Source organism: Topomyia yanbarensis, chromosome 2, assembly GCF_030247195.1.
Source record: "Topomyia yanbarensis strain Yona2022 chromosome 2, ASM3024719v1, whole genome shotgun sequence".
Lineage (NCBI taxonomy): Eukaryota > Metazoa > Arthropoda > Insecta > Diptera > Culicidae > Topomyia > Topomyia yanbarensis.
Window position 1 is genome coordinate 310,474,116 of NC_080671.1, and position 22,089 is coordinate 310,496,204.

Consider the following 22,089-nt stretch of genomic DNA (forward strand, 5'->3'; position numbering starts at 1 on the left):
CTTTACAACTAGTTATTTACACTGATCTCTACTTATTTTGTTACAATTTAATAGTAGATATAACATGACGTCACCATAAATGCAGCGCACAGTGGTCCAGAATATAAATTTAGCAGAAATTTTAACTTTTTGCTAAACCTAAATGACTTAGTCTTACAATATAAATAAGAAAGTTGTTGTACTTTGCAAAGCCCTTCTTTTCGTTTAAATAGAAGTTAGAGTGGTTCTAACTTTAGCAATATTTAAAATTGATGAGTTTTAATTGGTCTGAAATAGAACATGACTGTCTTCGAGGAAGTTTTAGAACAAAACATTTTAGATAAATTTGCTGAAGGCACGCAAGCTCTATCTTTTATTCTTTCCATTGCACGAGAAACTTATTTGTAAGCTTTAGGGTGTTCCTTGAAAAAAAGGTTTTATTTCTTTAACTTTTGAAGTTTTTTACACTAAAGGACCATTTGGGCAACTTGAAGATTATTTTAGGGCGAATAATTTGCGTAAAAACTCCAATTACTAAACCTTTTTCGTTTCAAAGTTATGACAGCATTTACATAAAAATATATTAAACAATATTCAAATAGCATTATTTTCTATTAGGGCACTTAACGTTTAATACTGCTGCTATCATATAAAATGGCGTGCTTTGTAGTATAGATGATGATGATGATGATGATGAAGATGTAGTGAACCCACAATCAGTGCAAAAGCTACACAAATCGCTGCGGTTGCTTTTAATAGCAAAGCCAAATGTTGTTAGCAGACGACTTTCAAATGATCGCTGTATGAGAAGCCAATAACGGTTGGATCCATAAGCAGAAGCTCTTATGCGCACTCCACAGGAACAAAGGATCTCCTTCCAACTATAAAATCCAGACGCGTGGAACCTCCAATCAATTTGCAACCTTCAACAAAGGTTTTTTGTTATAAAATAAGCTACGTGACCGTAAGTTTTGAGGTATGCAGAGTTACTGAGGAATTTTATATTTGATTTTAAAGTTTTTATTTACGAGTTTCCATATATATTATTATAGAAACTTTTTTATATTGTAACGACATATAATTAGCAAGGGACTGGAAGGTGAAGTATTTTTCAACTATTAAGAGCCATAGTACTCAAGGGAGAGCAAGGATTTGAAGTAAGAAAGTTTAGAAAAGCGTGGAGTAGGGTCAATGAACAAGCTTAGAGTTTCCCGGTTACTTAGCTTTTTGTCTTCTGCAGCGCAGGAGTCAGGATCTTTTGGCATTAAATGCGAATCACCTGAGTCTGCGGCATGTCCCGACAAGCGTAAAGTCAATTTAATGACTTATGCTGTCGGAGCCGACTCCGCTCCGACAGCATAAGTCATTAAATTGACTTCAGAAATAATTTTAAAAAGAGTTCTAACAAACGAGTTTCGAAATTCTTTTCATATAATATCATTTATTAGGGGTAATAATCTCTTATTTCGTAAACTTGAAAATTGTAAATTATCCATTTTATACCGAGTCATCCATCAACGAGATTTGCGTGGTGCAACTGCCCATCTTTGAATGGATAAAAAACGAAATAAATATTAGATTTTTTTCAAACGTCGATTATAACATACCTCAATCCTTTCTAAACGTATCTTGGAAGAATTTTTCCTTGCACTACAATCCTGCTTAGCCAGTGCACGTACGAAAATTTTCTACATAAACACCTCCACATGTACAAATGGCCGCAATTTGACAGTTCATGTCCGAGGATTGAAGGATTTACCGAAGATCGGTACTTGAGAGATAATTTTACAATTCGTTCAGTATTTTTTTACGGTTTTCGTGAATAAATCAGGTTTACCGTACGTATTGTAATTTAATTTACAAATTCCGGTAAATCAGATTGTATACAACAGACTGTTCTGGTACAATTTTACGAAACTTCTGTAAAATAAGCTACGTTTACCGATGAACCAGTTTACCGAACAGTGAAAAGAAATCTGAGTGTGTGTATTCCCTTTATATAGAACATAAACCTCTTTATGATTTTGTATTGATTAGTAGTACGAAAAGTGCTGAATAATGTCTACATGTACTTTAGGCCTCCCCCTTCGTAGATAAACGTAAACATGGTGTGTCTAAAGATTTAGTACTCAAACACTTTCTCCGTTAATTTCTAAATCCATCGGGATAATTGACAGATATTGAAATTTGAGGTCTTATGTCAATGTTTCATATAAGCTACAATCATATATCTATAAGTTTAAACATTCGTTTATTGAAAACCTGTTTTAATCCACCTAGTGGTTCAATTGTGCCTTTTCATTTTTCCAAGCTATGATTCCCTAGCTGGTTATGTTCAATTTAATCGTGGAAATGTCCATTACATTCTTAGTACAGCCATATACAATGGCTCGCCATCTACGAGCTCGATGAACTACGAATCGACACTGAAACACTTAAAACAAAAACCTCTTTTAATCCACCTAGCGGTGCAATTGTGCCTTTCTCATTTCTCTAAACTATGGCACGGAGGCTTTTTATGTTCAACATAATTGTGGAAATGTCCATTACATTCTTAGTACACTTTGCACTTACACAATGGCATGCCAGCCACGAACTTGATGAGCTACGTGTCGACGGTGAAACACTTGAAACAAAATAATATCATACTCCATTAACCTAATCAGCATTAGATCAATGTTATCTGCTTGCTAACTCATTTTGTCATGCGGGGGTGGGTATGTGAGGAGGGCGAAAGTCCCATGAACGAACGACTCCCCAGCTTAAATTGGTATGCTTTGTGATATAGTGGTGGTTTAAAGATGATGGGGTTGAAAGGGAGGGGTATGAGGGCTGGACGAGGTGGTGGTCTGAGGGGTGATTTAAGGAGATTTTTAAAGGGGGGAGCGAACAGTAGAGGGGGGGGGGGGTGTAACCCCTCTCCGTAAACCATCAACTACGCCCCTGTCAAAATCCAGAAACCTTATGCGAGTCGAAAAAAAATTTGACGACACGCCGGGATTTGGTTGACGTTTTTCAGAGTGATTGCATAGCCTTTCTATATGAGAAAGGCAAAAATGTGCCAAAATCCAAAAAAGTGAATCGTCGTCAAATTTTTTTTCGAGTTTGCTTCAAATCTCGACGTTTCATGCACCTTGAACACATTAGCATCAAAAATAAAAGTTCTATTTTTAATTTTTCCTATAGTTTATATGAGAAATTTCTGTGTGGCCGCACTCTGAAACCCGTAATTCCGGAACCAGAGTTCCGATCGATCCAAAATTCAATAGCAGCCGATAGGAAGGTTGCACCTTTCATTTGAAACTAAGTTTGGGCAAATCGGTCCAGCCATCTCTGAGAAAAATGAGTGACATTATTTGACACATACGCACATACATACACACACATACATACACACACATACAGACTTTTTCCGATCTCGACGAACTGAGTCGAATGGGATATGACACTCGGCCCTCCGGGCCGGGATTTGGTTGAAGTTTTTCAGAGTGATTGCATAACCTTTCTATATGAGAAAGGCAAAAATGTATATCATACTTAGTTATCTTAATCAGCATTAGATCAATGGTGTTTTTTTCTAACTTATTTAGGCATGCGGGGATATATGTGGGGGAATGAAAAACCCACAACTCAGAGGCACCACCCCCTGCTTATTTTGGGTATGCCTGTTGGATGAAGGCAATGGGAATGAGAGAGTTATGGGTCTGTAAGAGGTGGGATGGAGTGGTAGCCTGGCGAGGGGGGAATGATGGAGAGGGATCTGAGGGGGTTTGATGGGCGGATGAGGAGCGCTGTTGAGGTTGTAAAATATGTTGGGGAGTAACCCACCGCCACACACCCCTATAAAAATTCAGAATATCCATTTAAATAAAAAAAAACCTGTTTTAATCCACCTAGCGGTGCAATTGTGCCTTTCTCATTTCTCTAAACTATGGCACGGAGGCTTTTAATGTTCAACATAATTGTGGAAATGTCCATTACATTCTTAGTACACTTTGCACTTATACACAATGGCATGTCAGCGATGAACTTGATGAGCTACGTGTCGATGGTGAAACACTTGAAACAAAAAATATCATATTCCATTAGCCTAATCAGCATTAGATCAATGTTATCTGCTTGCTAACTCATTTTGTCATGCGGGGGTGGGTATGTGAAGAGGGCGAAAGTCCCATGAACGAACGACTCCCCAGCTTAAATTGGTATGCTTTGTGATATAGTGGTGGTTTAAAGATGATGGGGTTGAAAGGTAGGGGTATGAGGGCTGGATGGGGTGGTGGTCTGAGGGGTGATTTAAGGAGATTTTTAAAGGAGGGGAGTGAACAGTAGAGAGGGGGGTGTAACCCCTCTCAGTAAACCATCAACTACGCCCCTGTTAAAATCCAGAAACCTTATGCGAGTCGAAAAAAAATTTGGCCGGGAACAGGTTGACGTTTTTCAGAGTGATTGCATAACCTTTCTATATGAGAAAGGCAAAAATGTGCCAAAATCCAAAAAAGTGAATCGTCGTCAAATTTTTTCGAGTTTGCATCAAATCTCGACGTTTCATGCACCTTGAACACATTTAGCATCAAAAATAAAAATTCTATTTTTAATTTTTCCTATAGTTTATATGAGAAATTTCTGTGTGGCCGCACTCTGAAACCCGTAATTCCGGAACCAGAATTCCGATCTATCCAAAATTCAATAGCAGCCGATGGGAATGTTGCACCTTTCATTTGAGACTAAGTTTGGGCAAATCGGTCCAGCCATCTCTGAGAAAAATGAGTGACATTATTTGACACATACGCACATACATACACACACATACACACACACACACACATACAGACTTTTTCCGATCTCGACGAACTGAATCGAGTGGGATATGACACTCGGCCCTCCGGGCCGGGATTAGGTTGACGTTTTTCAGAGTGATTGCATAACCTTTCTATATGAGAAAGGCGAAAATGTGCCAAAATCCAAAAAAGTGAATCGTAGTCAAAATTTTTTTTCGAGTTTGCATCAAATCTCGACGTTTTATGCACCTTGAACACATTTAGCATCAAAAATAATTTTTAATTTTTCCTATAGTTTATATGAGAAATTTCTGTGTGGCCGCACTCTGAAACCCGTAATTCCGGAACCAGAATTTCGATCGATCCAAAATTCAATAGCAGCCGATGGGAATGTTGCACCATTCATTTGAGACTAAGTTTGGGCAAATCGGTCCAGCCATCTCTGAGAAAAATGAGTGACATTATTTGACACATACGCACATACACACACACACATACATACAGACTTTTTCCGATCTCGACGAACTGAGTCGAATGGGATATGACACTCGGCCCTCCGGGCCGGGATTAGGTTGACGTTTTTCAGAGTGATTGCATAACCTTTCTATATGAGAAAGGCAAAAATGTGCCAAAATCCAAAAAAGTGAATAGTAGTCAAATTTTTTTTCGAGTTTGCATCAAATCTCGACGTTTCATGCACCTTGAACACATTTAGCATCAAAAATAAAAATTCTATTTTTAATTTTTCCTATAGTTTATATGAGAAATTTCTGTGTGGCCGCACTCTGAAACCCGTAATTCCGGAACCAGAATTCCGATCGATCCAAAATTCAATAGCAGCCGATGGGAATGTTGCACCATTCATTTGAGACTAAGTTTGGGCAAATCGGTCCAGCCATCTCTGAGAAAAATGAGTGACATTATTTGACACATACGCACAAACATACACACACACATACACACACACATACACACACACATACACACACATACATACATACACACACATACAGACTTTTTCCGATCTCGACGAACTGAGTCGAATGGGATATGACACTCGGCCCTCCGGGCCGGGATTAGGTTGACGTTTTTCAGAGTGATTGCATAACCTTTCTATATGAGAAAGGCAAAAATGTGCCAAAATTCAAAAAAGTGAATCGTAGTCAAATTTTTTTTCGAGTTTGCATCAAATCTCGACGTTTCATGCACCTTGAACACATTTAGTATCAAAAATAATTTTTAATTTTTCCTATAGTTTACATGAGAAATTTCTGTGTGGCCGCACTCTGAAACCCGTAATTCCGGAACCAGAATTCCGATCGATCCAAAATTCAATAGCAGCCGATGGGAATGTTGCACCATTCATTTGAGACTAAGTTTGGGCAAATCGGTCCAGCCATCTCTGAGAAAAATGAGTGACATTATTTGACACATACGCACATACATACACACACACATACACACACACATACATACATACACACACACATACAGACTTTTTCCGATCTCGACGAACTGAGTCGAATGGGATATGACACTCGGCCCTCCGGGCCGGGATTAGGTTGACGTTTTTCAGAGTGATTGCATAACCTTTCTATATGAGAAAGGCAAAACCTGTTTTAATCCACCTAGCGGTGCAATTGTGCCTTTCTCATTTCTCTAAACTATGGCACGGAGGCTTTTTATGTTCAACATAATTGTGGAAATGTCCATTACATTCTTAGTACACTTTGCACTTATACACAATGGCATGCCAGCCACGAACTTGATGAGCTACGTGTCGACGGTGAAACACTTGAAACAAAAAAATATCATACTCCATTAGTCTAATCAGCATTAGATCAATGTTATCTGCTTGCTAACTCATTTTGTCATGCGGGGATGGGTATGTGAGGAGGGCGAAAGTCCCATGAACGAACGACTCCCCAGCTTAAATTGGTATGCTTTGTAATATAGTGGTGGTTTAAAGATGATGGGGTTGAAAGGGAGGGGTATGAGGTGGTGGTCTGAGGGGTGATTTAAGGAGATTTTTAAAGGGGGAGCGAACAGTAGAGGGGGGGGTGTAACCCCTCTCCGTAAACCATCAACTACGCCCCTGTCAAAATCCAGAAACCTTATGCGAGTCGAAAAAAAATTTGACGACTCGCCGGGATTTGGTTGACGTTTTTCAGAGTGATTGCATAACCTTTCTATATGAGAAAGGCAAAAATGTGCAAAATCCAAAAAAGTGAATCTTCGTCAAATTTTTTTCGTGTTTGCATCAAATCTCGACGTTTTATGCACCTTGAATACATTTAGCATCAAAAATAAAAATTCTATTTTTAATTTTTCCTATAGTTTTTATGAGAAATTTCTGTGTGGCCGCACTCTGAAACCCGTAATTCCGGAACCAGAATTCCGATCGATCCAAAATTCAATAGCAGCCGATGGGAAGGTTGCACCTTTCATTTGAGACTAAGTTTGGGCAAATCGGTCCAGCCATCTCTGAGAAAAATGAGTGACATTATTTGACACATACGCACATACATACACACACACATACACACACACATACACACACATACACACACATACACACACACATACATACACACATACACACGCACATACAGACTTTTTCCGATCTCGACGAACTGAGTCGAATGGGATATGACACTCGGCCCTCCGGGCCGGGATTACGTTGACATTTTTCAGAGTGATTGCATAACCTTTCTATATGAGAAAGGCAAAAATGGCTTGGATTAGGTTGACGATTTTCAGTGTAATGGCAAACCCTTTTTTATGAGAATCAAAAAGTAAACATTATGATTGTGAAGGCATATGGAAAATTCCTTTAAACCACTCTGTATCTCCGGAACTGGAAGTCAGATCGGGATGAAATTTAATAGCAGCCAGTTGAAGCATTACATCAATTATTTCAAATTTGGAATATGGTGGAAATCGGTCAAGAGTTTTCTGAGGAATAAATGTGAAATTATATCTGAACATTGACAAGTTCCCTGGCATCATTGTTGTACCAGTTTATATGAGAATTTGCTGTATGATCGTATTTCTCAACCACTAACTCCGGAACCGGAACTCGGATCAGAATTTAATTCAATGCCAACCTGTGCCTTACATTTGACAAAAGGTTTGAGAAAATTGGTTCGGTTATCTCCGAGTCACTGATGTGCGATATAACAAACATACGCACACACACACATTTGCCGAACTCGACGAAGTGAGTCGAATGGTTTTATACCTTCGGCCCCGGGCCTCTGATAAAGAGTCGATTTTCGACTTTTGACTCGAGTGACTGCATAACCTGTCTATAGGAGAAAGGGAAAATATTCATTCACGGTTGATCGGATTTTTTACTCAACTTAGGAACCAAGACTTCGTTCAAATGAAGTTTGGTAGCAATCAAGGTGAATACTATACCGTTCATTTAAGACTAAGCTTGTGAGAATCGACTCAGCAATATATGAGAAACAAGTGTGACTCTAATTTTGGAACTTGGTAATTTTTTCGGATTTTCCAGAATCCCCAATGGTTCCCAAAGTGGTAACAGAGACTTTGATTTGCAATTAGTAATCAGGATCAACAATTTCAAGCAATTTAAAACTCATTTCAATTAGTTTTCTATCATTTAGAAATGTTTAAACCGGTTTATATGGGAACTTCACATGTGCTTCAACCCGTAGCACAGGAACCAAAAATCGAAATCAACTGAAATTCAATAGCAGACTATGGGAACTTTGTACGTCATTTGAGACTAAGTTTGATAAAATCGGTTCGGCCAGCTTCGAGTAAGCGACGTGCGTTTGTTGCTCGCATACATACATACACACGCACACACACATACGCACACACATATTACCGGCCTGGGCAGCTGCGCTGAACTCAAAACGGAACCGGACGAAGTTTTTTTTTTTTCAATTTGTTTATTTGATAAGGCACGTATGCGTTAGCTTAAAGGTGCCATTTTTTCATTGTTTTACATTTTGAATTTCTTAAAACTAGGGGGTTACACATTTCAATATTATTTTGTTTTATATAATGAAACTAAATAAAAAAAACTTCACAGCTAAAATTATACATATAAAAGAGGGTATAATATAATATTCGTAAGATTTGGGGGACGGGTCATTTTGTGTGTTCTTTGTATAGTAATTCACTTTATGATTTTTAGAAGGGAGATTGTAGGAGAAATTAATTATTAACTAAGCGGAACATTTTACAAGCTTATTAACTAGAAATAACTAGAGAGAGTGGTTCAAGATTAGGGGGAATTAATTAGGGCTATTTTAAAGTAGTGGTACTGTTGGGCATTTCTTAACGAGATTAAATATTGATCAACTAAAACTAGAAGATAGGGGGGCACATAAGTTTTGGGAAGATATTCAAGGGGAGGAGGGGTGAAGTCATACATCTGTGTATCAGAGACATGGGAGAGAGGGTGGACAAGGCTAAACGGGGGGGGGGGGGAATATAAACTTTCAGTTTCCGGCATCAGGAATCAACGGCCAGGATTACAGATTCGAACGGATGTATCAAGTATTGGGACGCCAAATGGTTTTCCTCGAGCCGGCAGGGGTTCCTCCAGACGATTTCGTAGTACGGTTCAGATACGGATCGGAAACACACCGCGCTGCGCGTGTGATGTTGTACTGTAGATCTCGTGTTGTTGGTTCATTCGACAGATGTTTTGTCTCGTCTTGGAGTCGTATCAAACCATCGTTGGGGTACGGTAGGCGGAAGAGGGCACTTCTGGGAATGATAAGAGAAAAGATAAGGGCATTTAAATTTGGATATTGATGGTTTTGAGGAACGTGTATATAAGGGACATGTAGAGAATATCGCGGCTTGCTAGTACATCTCGAACCGGAACATTGGGTGATCTTCCTCGGGCCCGAAGGGAATCGAATAGTTGAGATCTGGCAGAACAGTACTCGGCGCATGCCCAGACTTTCCGAACGAAGTTGACAAGCGCATTTCGCCTAATGGCTGTTTGTGTCGCGAGTGCGTACAGAATGATAACGTCGGAACTAAGATTCGTTGGCTAAGTAGCAGCAGACCCACCGACTCATCCTAAATGTGCATGATTGGGTACATAGGAAACATGGAGAGGTGAACTTTCATTTGACGCAGTTATTGTCAGGGCACGGATGCTTCCGGAAGTACCTGCATCGGTTTGGACACGCTTCGTCACCCATTTGCCCGGAGTGTGTGAACGTGCAAGAGACACCGGAACACGTGATTTTCGAATGCCCTAGATTCGAGGAAGTCCGAAGGAGTATGCCTGGTGTGACAGTGAACAATATCGTTGAAGAAATGTGCCGCGCGAGCGTATCTGGGACGCTGTCAACAGCCTTGGCTGTTCGGCCATCTATGGAAGTTGTCCTTTAATGTCAGCTTCTTTCTCTGAACAGCCTAGATAAGCCGTGTAGTGTCGGTAGTGGTTGTTTCAACCGGCTAAGAATTACACTACGGACTACCTATTCCAGTGGTAAAAATCCATCAAACAGGGAACCCTAAATCCATAGTGTCATGCGACCCGTGCTATGGGTAAAATTGTTGAGGGGGTTTAAAACATTCTCAATGGCGAACGGAGCCTGGGAAGAGTTGGGCGAACTCCCCAGTATGCTGTATTACGCAGCGGAACGTTCACTCTACACACCGAAGTTTTTTCACCGATGATCCACTTAATTTTGCCGAATTTTAGGTGGCTGGGGGTTTGCTGAGACTCTCGGCTGATGGTAGTTCGGTGAAGTTTTGTTGAGTTTCGATTATCAAATTTCGATGTGTACAGATGAACCTACCCAGAAGCCGTGTGGTATCCGGCCTAGAATTGAGCCACTGGGGTCCTGCTCCCATGCCGTAGGAGGCGACTGAAAGTAGGAGACCCTAAGTCAAGGTGTAGTCGCGTGCCGAGGACTTAATGAATCGTGGGAATCAAATGATCATGTCCCATTTAAACCTGATATGGCTCGCTATATGCGTTAACATCCCAACTCGCTTGGTGTCCTCTAGTTGTTGTGCAATTTATGTTGCAAATGAAATGTACAGTTCTCTAGTCAACAATGGTTAGAATAGCACAAATCAATCTCCAGCATATACGTACAGCAACTATGAATTTATCTCGACTAATGCAGGAAGGTAACGTTTCCATAACATTGGTTCAAGAACCGTATTTCCATAAACGAAACTTCTATTTTGGAAAGATACTTAACACTGCCTTAATTGCTTATAACAAGACAGGCATGACTAACCCACGTGAAATGCCTCGTGCTTGCATTCTTGCAAATAAGGCTATTGACGCGTGTCTCATATCGGAGCTCACAACTCGCGATATCTGTGTTGTCACAGTTACACTGACTGTCGGAAACGTAGTCAATATATATATATATATATATATATATATATATATATATATATATATATATATATATATATATATATATATATATATATATATATATATATATATATATATATATATATATATATATATATATATATATATATATATATATATATATATATATATATATATATATATATATATATATATATATATATATATATATATATATATATATATATATATATATATATATATATATATATTGACTACGTTTCCGACAGTCAGTGTAACTGTGACAACACAGATATCGCGAGTTGTGAGCTCCGATATGAGACACGCGTCAATAGCCTTATTTGCAAGAATGCAAGCACGAGGCATTTCACGTGGGTTAGTCATGCCTGTCTTGTTATAAGCAATTAAGGCAGTGTTAAGTATCTTTCCAAAATAGAAGTTTCGTTTATGGAAATACGGTTCTTGAACCAATGTTATGGAAACGTTACCTTCCTGCATTAGTCGAGATAAATTCATAGTTGCTGTACGTATATGCTGGAGATTGATTTGTGCTATTCTAACCATTGTTGACTAGAGAACTGTACATTTCATTTGCAACATAAATTGCACAACAACTAGAGGACACCAAGCGAGTTGGGATGTTAACGCATATAGCGAGCCATATCAGGTTTAAATGGGACATGATCATTTGATTCCCACGATTCATTAAGTCCTCGGCACGCGACTACACCTTGACTTAGGGTCTCCTACTTTCAGTCGCCTCCTACGGCATGGGAGCAGGACCCCAGTGGCTCAATTCTAGGCCGGATACCACACGGCTTCTGGGTAGGTTCATCTGTACACATCGAAATTTGATAATCGAAACTCAACAAAACTTCACCGAACTACCATCAGCCGAGAGTCTCAGCAAACCCCCAGCCACCTAAAATTCGGCAAAATTAAGTGGATCATCGGTGAAAAAACTTCGGTGTGTAGAGTGAACGTTCCGCTGCGTAATACAGCATACTGGGGAGTTCGCCCAACTCTTCCCAGGCTCCGTTCGCCATTGAGAATGTTTTAAACCCCCTCAACAATTTTACCCATAGCACGGGTCGCATGACACTATGGATTTAGGGTTCCCTGTTTGATGGATTTTTACCACTGGAATAGGTAGTCCGTAGTGTAATTCTTAGCCGGTTGAAACAACCACTACCGACACTACACGGCTTATCTAGGCTGTTCAGAGAAAGAAGCTGACATTAAAGGACAACTTCCATAGATGGCCGAACAGCCAAGGCTGTTGACAGCGTCCCAGATACGCTCGCGCGGCACATTTCTTCAACGATATTGTTCACTGTCACACCAGGCATACTCCTTCGGACTTCCTCGAATCTAGGGCATTCGAAAATCACGTGTTCCGGTGTCTCTTGCACGTTCACACACTCCGGGCAAATGGGTGACGAAGCGTGTCCAAACCGATGCAGGTACTTCCGGAAGCATCCGTGCCCTGACAATAACTGCGTCAAATGAAAGTTCACCTCTCCATGTTTCCTATGTACCCAATCATGCACATTTAGGATGAGTCGGTGGGTCTGCTGCTACTTAGCCAACGAATCTTAGTTCCGACGTTATCATTCTGTACGCACTCGCGACACAAACAGCCATTAGGCGAAATGCGCTTGTCAACTTCGTTCGGAAAGTCTGGGCATGCGCCGAGTACTGTTCTGCCAGATCTCAACTATTCGATTCCCTTCGGGCCCGAGGAAGATCACCCAATGTTCCGGTTCGAGATGTACTAGCAAGCCGCGATATTCTCTACATGTCCCTTATATACACGTTCCTCAAAACCATCAATATCCAAATTTAAATGCCCTTATCTTTTCTCTTATCATTCCCAGAAGTGCCCTCTTCCGCCTACCGTACCCCAACGATGGTTTGATACGACTCCAAGACGAGACAAAACATCTGTCGAATGAACCAACAACACGAGATCTACAGTACAACATCACACGCGCAGCGCGGTGTGTTTCCGATCCGTATCTGAGCCGTACTACGAAATCGTCTGGAGGAACCCCTGCCGGCTCGAGGAAAACCATTTGGCGTCCCAATACTTGATACATCCGTTCGAATCTGTAATCCTGGCCGTTGATTCCTGATGCCGGAAACTGAAAGTTTATATCCCCCCCCCCGTTTAGCCTTGTCCACCCTCTCTCCCATGTCTCTGATACACAGATGTATGACTTCACCCCTCCTCCCCTTGAATATCTTCCCAAAACTTATGTGCCCCCCTATCTTCTAGTTTTAGTTGATCAATATTTAATCTCGTTAAGAAATGCCCAACAGTACCACTACTTTAAAATAGCCCTAATTAATTCCCCCTAATCTTGAACCACTCTCTCTAGTTATTTCTAGTTAATAAGCTTGTAAAATGTTCCGCTTAGTTAATAATTAATTTCTCCTACAATCTCCCTTCTAAAAATCATAAAGTGAATTACTATACAAAGAACACACAAAATGACCCGTCCCCCAAATCTTACGAATATTATATTATACCCTCTTTTATATGTATAAGTTAGCTGTGAAGTTTTTTTTATTTAGTTTCATTATATAAAACAAAATAATATTGAAATGTGTAACCCCCTAGTTTTAAGAAATTCAAAATGTAAAACAATGAAAAAATGGCACCTTTAAGCTAACGCATACGTGCCTTATCAAATAAACAAATTGAAAAAAAAAAACTTCGTCCGGTTCCGTTTTGAGTTCAGCGCAGCTGCCCAGGCCGGTAATATGTGTGTGCGTATGTGTGTGTGCGTGTGTATGTATGTATGCGAGCAACAAACGCACGTCGCTTACTCGAAGCTGGCCGAACCGATTTTATCAAACTTAGTCTCAAATGACGTACAAAGTTCCCATAGTCTGCTATTGAATTTCAGTTGATTTCGATTTTTGGTTCCTGTGCTACGGGTTGAAGCACATGTGAAGTTCCCATATAAACCGGTTTAAACATTTCTAAATGATAGAAAACTAATTGAAATGAGTTTTAAATTGCTTGAAATTGTTGATCCTGATTACTAATTGCAAATCAAAGTCTCTGTTACCACTTTGGGAACCATTGGGGATTCTGGAAAATCCGAAAAAATTACCAAGTTCCAAAATTAGAGTCACACTTGTTTCTCATATATTGCTGAGTCGATTCTCACAAGCTTAGTCTTAAATGAACGGTATAGTATTTACCTTGATTGCTACCAAACTTCATTTGAACGAAGTCTTGGTTCCTAAGTTGAGTAAAAAATCCGATCAACCGTGAATGAATATTTTCCCTTTCTCCTATAGACAGGTTATGCAGTCACTCGAGTCAAAAGTCGAAAATCGACTCTTTATCAGAGGCCCGGGGCCGAAGGTATAAAACCATTCGACTCACTTCGTCGAGTTCGGCAAATGTGTGTGTGTGCGTATGTTTGTTATATCGCACATCAGTGACTCGGAGATAACCGAACCAATTTTCTCAAACCTTTTGTCAAATGTAAGGCACAGGTTGGCATTGAATTAAATTCTGATCCGAATTCCGGTTCCGGAGTTAGTGGTTGAGAAATACGATCATACAGCAAATTCTCATATAAACTGGTACAACAATGATGCCAGGGAACTTGTCAATGTTCAGATATAATTTCACATTTATTCCTCAGAAAACTCTTGACCGATTTCCACCATATTCCAAATTTGAAATAATTGATGTAATGCTTCAACTGGCTGCTATTAAATTTCATCCCGATCTGACTTCCAGTTCCGGAGATACAGAGTGGTTTAAAGGAATTTTCCATATGCCTCCACAATCATAATGTTTACTTTTTGATTCTCATAAAAAAGGGTTTGCCATTACACTGAAAATCGTCAACCTAATCCAAGCCATTTTTTTTATTTAAATGGATATTCTGAATTTTTATAGGGGTGTGTGGCGGTGGGTTACTCCCCAACATATTGCACAACCTCAACAGCGCTCCTCATCCGCCCATCAAACCCCCTCAGATCCCTCTCCATCATTCCCCCCTCGCCAGGCTACCACCCCATCCCACCTCTTACAGACCCATAACTCTCTCATTCCCATTGCCTTCATCCAACAGGCATACCCAAAATAAGCAGGGGGTGGTGCCTCTTAGTTGTGGGTTTTTCATCCCCCCACATATATCCCCGCATGCCTAAATAAGTTAGAAAAAAAACACCATTGATCTAATGCTGATTAAGATAACTAAGTATGATATACATTTTTGCCTTTCTCATATAGAAGGGTTATGCAATCACTCTGAAAAACTTCAACCAAATCCCGGCCCGGAGGGCCGAGTGTCATATCCCATTCGATTCAGTTCGTCGAGATCGGAAAAAGTCTGTATGTGTGTGTGTATGTATGTGTGTGTATGTATGTGCGTATGTGTCAAATAATGTCACTCATTTTTCTCAGAGATGGCTGGACCGATTTGCCCAAACTTAGTTTCAAATGAAAGGTGCAACCTTCCTATCGGCTGCTATTGAATTTTGGATCGATCGGAACTCTGGTTCCGGAATTACGGGTTTCAGAGTGCGGCCACACAGAAGTTTCTCATATAAACTATAGGAAAAATTAAAAATAGAACTTTTATTTTTGATGCTAATGTGTTCAAGGTGCATGAAACGTCGAGATTTGAAGCAAACTCGAAAAAAAATTTGACGACGATTCACTTTTTTGGATTTTGGCACATTTTTGCCTTTCTCATATAGAAAGGTTATGCAATCACTCTGAAAAACGTCAACCAAATCCCGGCGAGTCGTCAAATTTTTTTTCGACTCGCATAAGGTTTCTGGATTTTGACAGGGGCGTAGTTGATGGTTTACGGAGAGGGGTTACACCCCCCCCCCTCTACTGTTCGCTCCCCCCTTTAAAAATCTCCTTAAATCACCCCTCAGACCACCACCTCGTCCAGCCCTCATACCCCTCCCTTTCAACCCCATCATCTTTAAACCACCACTATATCACAAAGCATACCAATTTAAGCTGGGGAGTCGTTCGTTCATGGGACTTTCGCCCTCCTCACATACCCACCCCCGCATGACAAAATGAGTTAGCAAGCAGATAACATTGATCTAATGCTGATTAGGTTAATGGAGTATGATATTATTTTGTTTCAAGTGTTTCACCGTCGACACGTAGCTCATCAAGTTCGTGGCTGGCATGCCATTGTGTAAGTGCAAAGTGTACTAAGAATGTAATGGACATTTCCACAATTATGTTGAACATAAAAAGCCTCCGTGCCATAGTTTAGAGAAATGAGAAAGGCACAATTGCACCGCTAGGTGGATTAAAAGAGGTTTTTGTTTTAAGTGTTTCAGTGTCGATTCGTAGTTCATCGAGCTCGTAGATGGCGAGCCATTGTATATGGCTGTACTAAGAATGTAATGGACATTTCCACGATTAAATTGAACATAACCAGCTAGGGAATCATAGCTTGGAAAAATGAAAAGGCACAATTGAACCACTAGGTGGATTAAAACAGGTTTTCAATAAACGAATGTTTAAACTTATAGATATATGATTGTAGCTTATATGAAACATTGACATAAGACCTCAAATTTCAATATCTGTCAATTATCCCGATGGATTTAGAAATTAACGGAGAAAGTGTTTGAGTACTAAATCTTTAGACACACCATGTTTACGTTTATCTACGAAGGGGGAGGCCTAAAGTACATGTAGACATTATTCAGCACTTTTCGTACTACTAATCAATACAAAATCATAAAGAGGTTTATGTTCTATATAAAGGGAATACACACACTCACAACTCGCGATATCTGTGTTGTCACAGTTACACTGACTGTCGGAAACGTAGTCAATATATATATATATATATATATATATATATATATATATATATATATATATATATATATATATATATATATATATATATATATATATATATATATATATATATATATATATATATATATATATATATATATATATATATATATATATATATATATATATATATATATATATATATATATATATATATATATATATATATACATAAATATATCTTGCGATACTTGTAAGCGTTGGTGTTGTTGACAGCGATTGAAATGCTATATTGTCTTACGAAAGGAGTAAAGACGAGAAGGGAAATACAATGATAGCAGAGCAAAGGAGATTGAAGGTAGTGGATTATTTAAAAGCAACACCTAAATCGGAAGCTTAGAAGGAGTGAAGTAAAAGTGCAAATTTGATCCGGTTCAGCCGAAGCCAAAAGGAGCGTAACAAATAAGTAGTATTTACACTTTGCTCTGATAGAATTTTGCATGAGCTGGGAAATTGGCAGGTTCCAAATGAAACTGAACCGTCTCTATCCAATCATAAATATATATTTTTCGATCATTTTGATGTCACCTTCAATGTGGTGACATATCGTAATCCTAAATCTACAAACTGGGACCTCTTTTTGGAAAACTTGGCTACTAAATTTCATGGATATTTTCCAACAATTAGTCAACTAGACGACTTAGATGACGTCGTGGATACGACAAACTCATTCATATTAGCATCCTACGAAGAAGCTTGTCCACTTCGTACTGTTAAATCGACTAGGGGAACCCCTTGTAATGAGAAGAGCTTGGAACCGGCGTCAGCGTGATGACTACAGGGCTTTCAGGTCAGCTCGTAGTGCATATAAGAAATGTCTTAGGGCTGGCTGGCAAAACCTATGCACTAATGTCTCTAGTCTGAACGAGGCTAGCAGGTTAAATAAAATTCTCTCCAAATCGAATGATTTTCAGATGAACTCCTCAAAAACCAGAGATGGTGTTTATGTGACGGAAGAAAAAGATGTTCTTAATTGTCTATTCGACACACACTTTCCAGGTTGTATCGATCCGGAGTTGAACAATGTTCACAGATCTCATTCTGGTGATTCGGACTCGTGGGCGTTAGCACGCACATTGGTTTCCACTGAATCGGTCAAGTGGGCAGATGACAGCTTTGCTCCATACAAATCACCCGGAAAAGATGGAATACTTCCCGTGCTACTGCAAAAGGGGTTTGATATTCTTAAACATGTCTTGAAAAACATTTTGCTTTCCAGTCTTGCTACCGGGTATATCCCGAAAGCATGGCGAGAAATAACTGTTAGATTTATTCCCAAAGGGGGGCGCTCAAGCCATGAAGAAGCCAAGAGTTTTAGGCCTATCAGCTTAAGTTCTTTTCTTCTGAAAGCTTTGGAACGGATAATCGATCATCACATCAGGAACGTTAGTCAGAGTCAAGAAAGCGTGCATGGCCTTCGGGCAGTACAGAAGAACTTTTGGAAAGACCTGGGGCCTCAAACCTAAATACATCTATTGGATTTATACGACAATTGTACGTCCAATACTGTCATACGGATGCCTTGTGTGGTGGCAGAGGGGAGAGGTGGTGACAGTCCAGTTAAAGCTAAACCATCTGCAAAGAATGGCGCTCATGGCGTTGACTGGTGCTTTCACCACGACTCCGACTGTTGCTCTTGAGGCACTTCTAAATATCAAACCATTACACATACACCTCAAACAAGAAGCACTATCATGTGCATGCAGACTGCAAGTTACTGGGCTTTGGAACAGTAACCATGTTGATCTTGCTACCAGTCATACACGATTGTGGTCACAAATGGTTACATGTACTGTATTCCAAGCAGAAATCTTTGCGATTGTGTGCGGGGTACAATCAGCCCTTCAACTGAGTTTGTCCGGCAGAGTAATGAACTTCTGCTCCGATAGTCAGGCTGCAATCAAGGCCCTTAGCTCAGATAAATCCCCGTCCAAGCTAGTGATCGCGTGCCGAACCCAAATCGAAGAACTAAGCAATGTCTACACTATCTACCTTGTCTGGGTGCCCGGACATTCTGGTATTACTGGAAATGAATGGGCTGACGAATTTGCCACGGCAGGTTCAGCGATTGACTTCGTTGGTCCTGAGCCCGCGCTGCCAATTTCGACAAGTTGGATAAGGGAAAGAATACGGTCCTGAGCTTTATCCGAGCACCGCAATTAATGGAGAAATCTACAAACGTGTCGCCAAACAAAGGCGTTTCTAGAACAACCGTGCCCAGTGATTTCGAAAAATCTCCTACATTTTTCGAAGCTCAACTGCGGCATGCTGACCAGGGCTTTAACCGGCCACTGCAAACTCAATTATCACATGGCAACTATTCAGCGCGCTGAGTCTTTTTCATGTGATCTTTGTGAATCCGACTACGGAACCTCATATCATCTGATATGCAACTGTCCAGCGGTAGCGCAAATGCGATTTCGAGTCTTCGGCCGTCCTTATATAGACGAAACCATGTTTGGGCGACTGAAACTCAGAGACATACTAAAGTTTCTTATTCAATGTGGTAAAAAGCTTATGGCTTATTTGCAGGCAAGTTGAACTACTTGTGAGTTTAACTTACCTGTTGTTTATTTTTGTTTTTGTGCTGTTATTTTCCTACCCTTCCAATTCTACTTCCCCACACCTCCTTATCCTTTCCTTCTGCTCAGGAAATGATAAAAACACACGGCAAGGCACAAATCCCCGACTACATACGGGGAACGGGCCATTTAAGCCAATATATTCTGATTCCTGAGTGGTTACGAGTATACTCTCCGTGCTGCAGAGGAAGTGACGAAGGGACCAACAAAATAGTGCCATCGGCTAGAACGCCGCCGGGAAAACTACAAATCGTGCTTCGGGAGAAATTCCGCCACCGGGGAACTCTCCGACGGTGTAGACTAGGTCGATCGCCGGAGACCAGTTGAGTAGTACGCGATATTGCACCGGGTTTGGGTCGTCGGAACGCCAGTGAACCGGACGTCAGGCTTCACCGGAATCGCCGGACCGACCTCGACACCCTACCGGGTAGCTCGTGAGCAGGCTAGATCCACCGTCGGGGATTAGACCGAGTAGATCGTGTCGCTAGCTAGCAGTGGGTCGTTGGGGCGCCAGTGAACCAGAAGCTACGCTCCACCCGGAATCGCTGAATGGACCTCAGAACTTACTGGCTGGCCCATCGAGTAGGCTAGGTCCACCGCCGGGTTCTAGACCGAGTGAACAAAGTGGGGAGCTAAATAGCTCGCAGAAAGGTACATTGGCGTCGCACAGTGGCGGATCTTCGAACAAAAGTCGGACAAAACCTAAAATGTTGCCCGATTTGGCTGAAAATCACAAGTTAAGCTAATTTTGAGGTGCTGAGCTCACTTTCGATGTCAAAAGTCATAAAATATTTAATGCATTTTTCCATACAGTGTCATTGAACCTTTCTTATGACTATGATCCCATTTTCATGATGGATTTTCCTTTACTGTTCACCAATATCATAAAACATGAAGAATACTACTTTAAATCCATTATATAACGTGTTGGTTTACTGTAGATTATTCAATTATCTTGCACAAAACACCATGCGCCTCCATATCAGTAACAAAACATTAAAATCTCCTTCAACGCGTTTGCGCACCTAGGCGCAGAACGAGACATGATATTCGAAAAGTAGAGGTAGTTTCTCATAGAATGTATACAATAAGACCTTCCGAAATTTTTTGCATGTTTGTACAGAATACATTACTGAAAAAAGTATTTTTGATCTGACCACCTCAAACATAACTAAACGAAAAAGTCGTAGTTCCAAGCAAATTTAGCGAATATATTATAATCGCTAACCAAGTTCTTTCATTTCCCTACACAATGAAACCAGTTGTGCTAAAATCGGATCAAAATCAAAAGAGCAGCATACATTTGAAGTGAACAGAGCAATTGTGGCTTCGAAAATTAAAATCATTAAAAAGTCCGGACTTTGCTACGTTTAAATTAATGTTAAAAATCGTGTTGTTATTCAATGATCATAAAATTTTGAATATACATCATTCAATACATGTGAATTCTAGAAAATATAAAATATGAATATTTCAAACATAAATTTTTGAGGTTTTGTCCGGCCTCCAGATACTGTGCGTCGCGAGCAATCTAACGAATTCACGGTAGGGTAGATTCGCCGCAGTGGACTACCCGACATAATCGTGACGAAAAGGGGAGATAATTGGCTCACGAAACAAATTCCGGCACCGAGAGAAATTCCGTTGCCGGTTAATTCTTAGGCGGAGTAGGATAACATCCGAGTTAATCTCGATAAAGCTCGGAGCTAAATGGCTCAAGGAAGCGGTTATTGGCATCGGAGAAAATTCTTCCGTTGGGGAACTATCGGTCGGAATAGGGTGAGTTCACCGTCGGGGACTATCGAAGTAGATCGTGATAAGGCCGGGAGCTGAATGACCCACGGAAACATGAGCTAAATGGCTCAAAGAATCAGCACCTAAACGGCTCACGGATACGAGAGCTAAACGGCGACGTCATAGCTGGAGACAAGAAGCAAGAGAACCTTACCATATATAAATAGGTAATTGCCGGACTTATTAGACGAACTGATTCGAATGGTATAAGAGACTCAGCCCTCCGGGCCTCCGTTAAAACGTTTTTTCAGAGTGATTGCATAACCTTTATATAGGAGAAAGGTAAAAATAGTTCATCAATTTGGCATCCGGAGTTCGAAAGATAAAGTATTCAAACATTCAATTGTGGCAATATACCATTGACGGAATTGAAAGTTATAACCATTTGAATTTATATTCGGACATCCGTGGGTTTTCACGATACTTTACTCTTGGTGTTTGTCTATCGATTATCAAGAGCAGTCTTTGTTTTTAACTGAACCTCACTTTTCAATTGCACATTAATTTTGTACAGAAGGTGTTATTACATGCTGCACTCAAAATGGATTGACTACTAGTTATTGTAAAAAGTTAGAACGCTTACTTTAAATTGACCTATCGCAACGGTTTGTTGACTGATTCGAATTAATTCTTCATTATTAAACATATGATTTTATTCATTTCGTCAAACACCTTTGATCAAAAATTTGCAATAAGAAGAAAATAAAGTATAGTCGTCCATCTCAA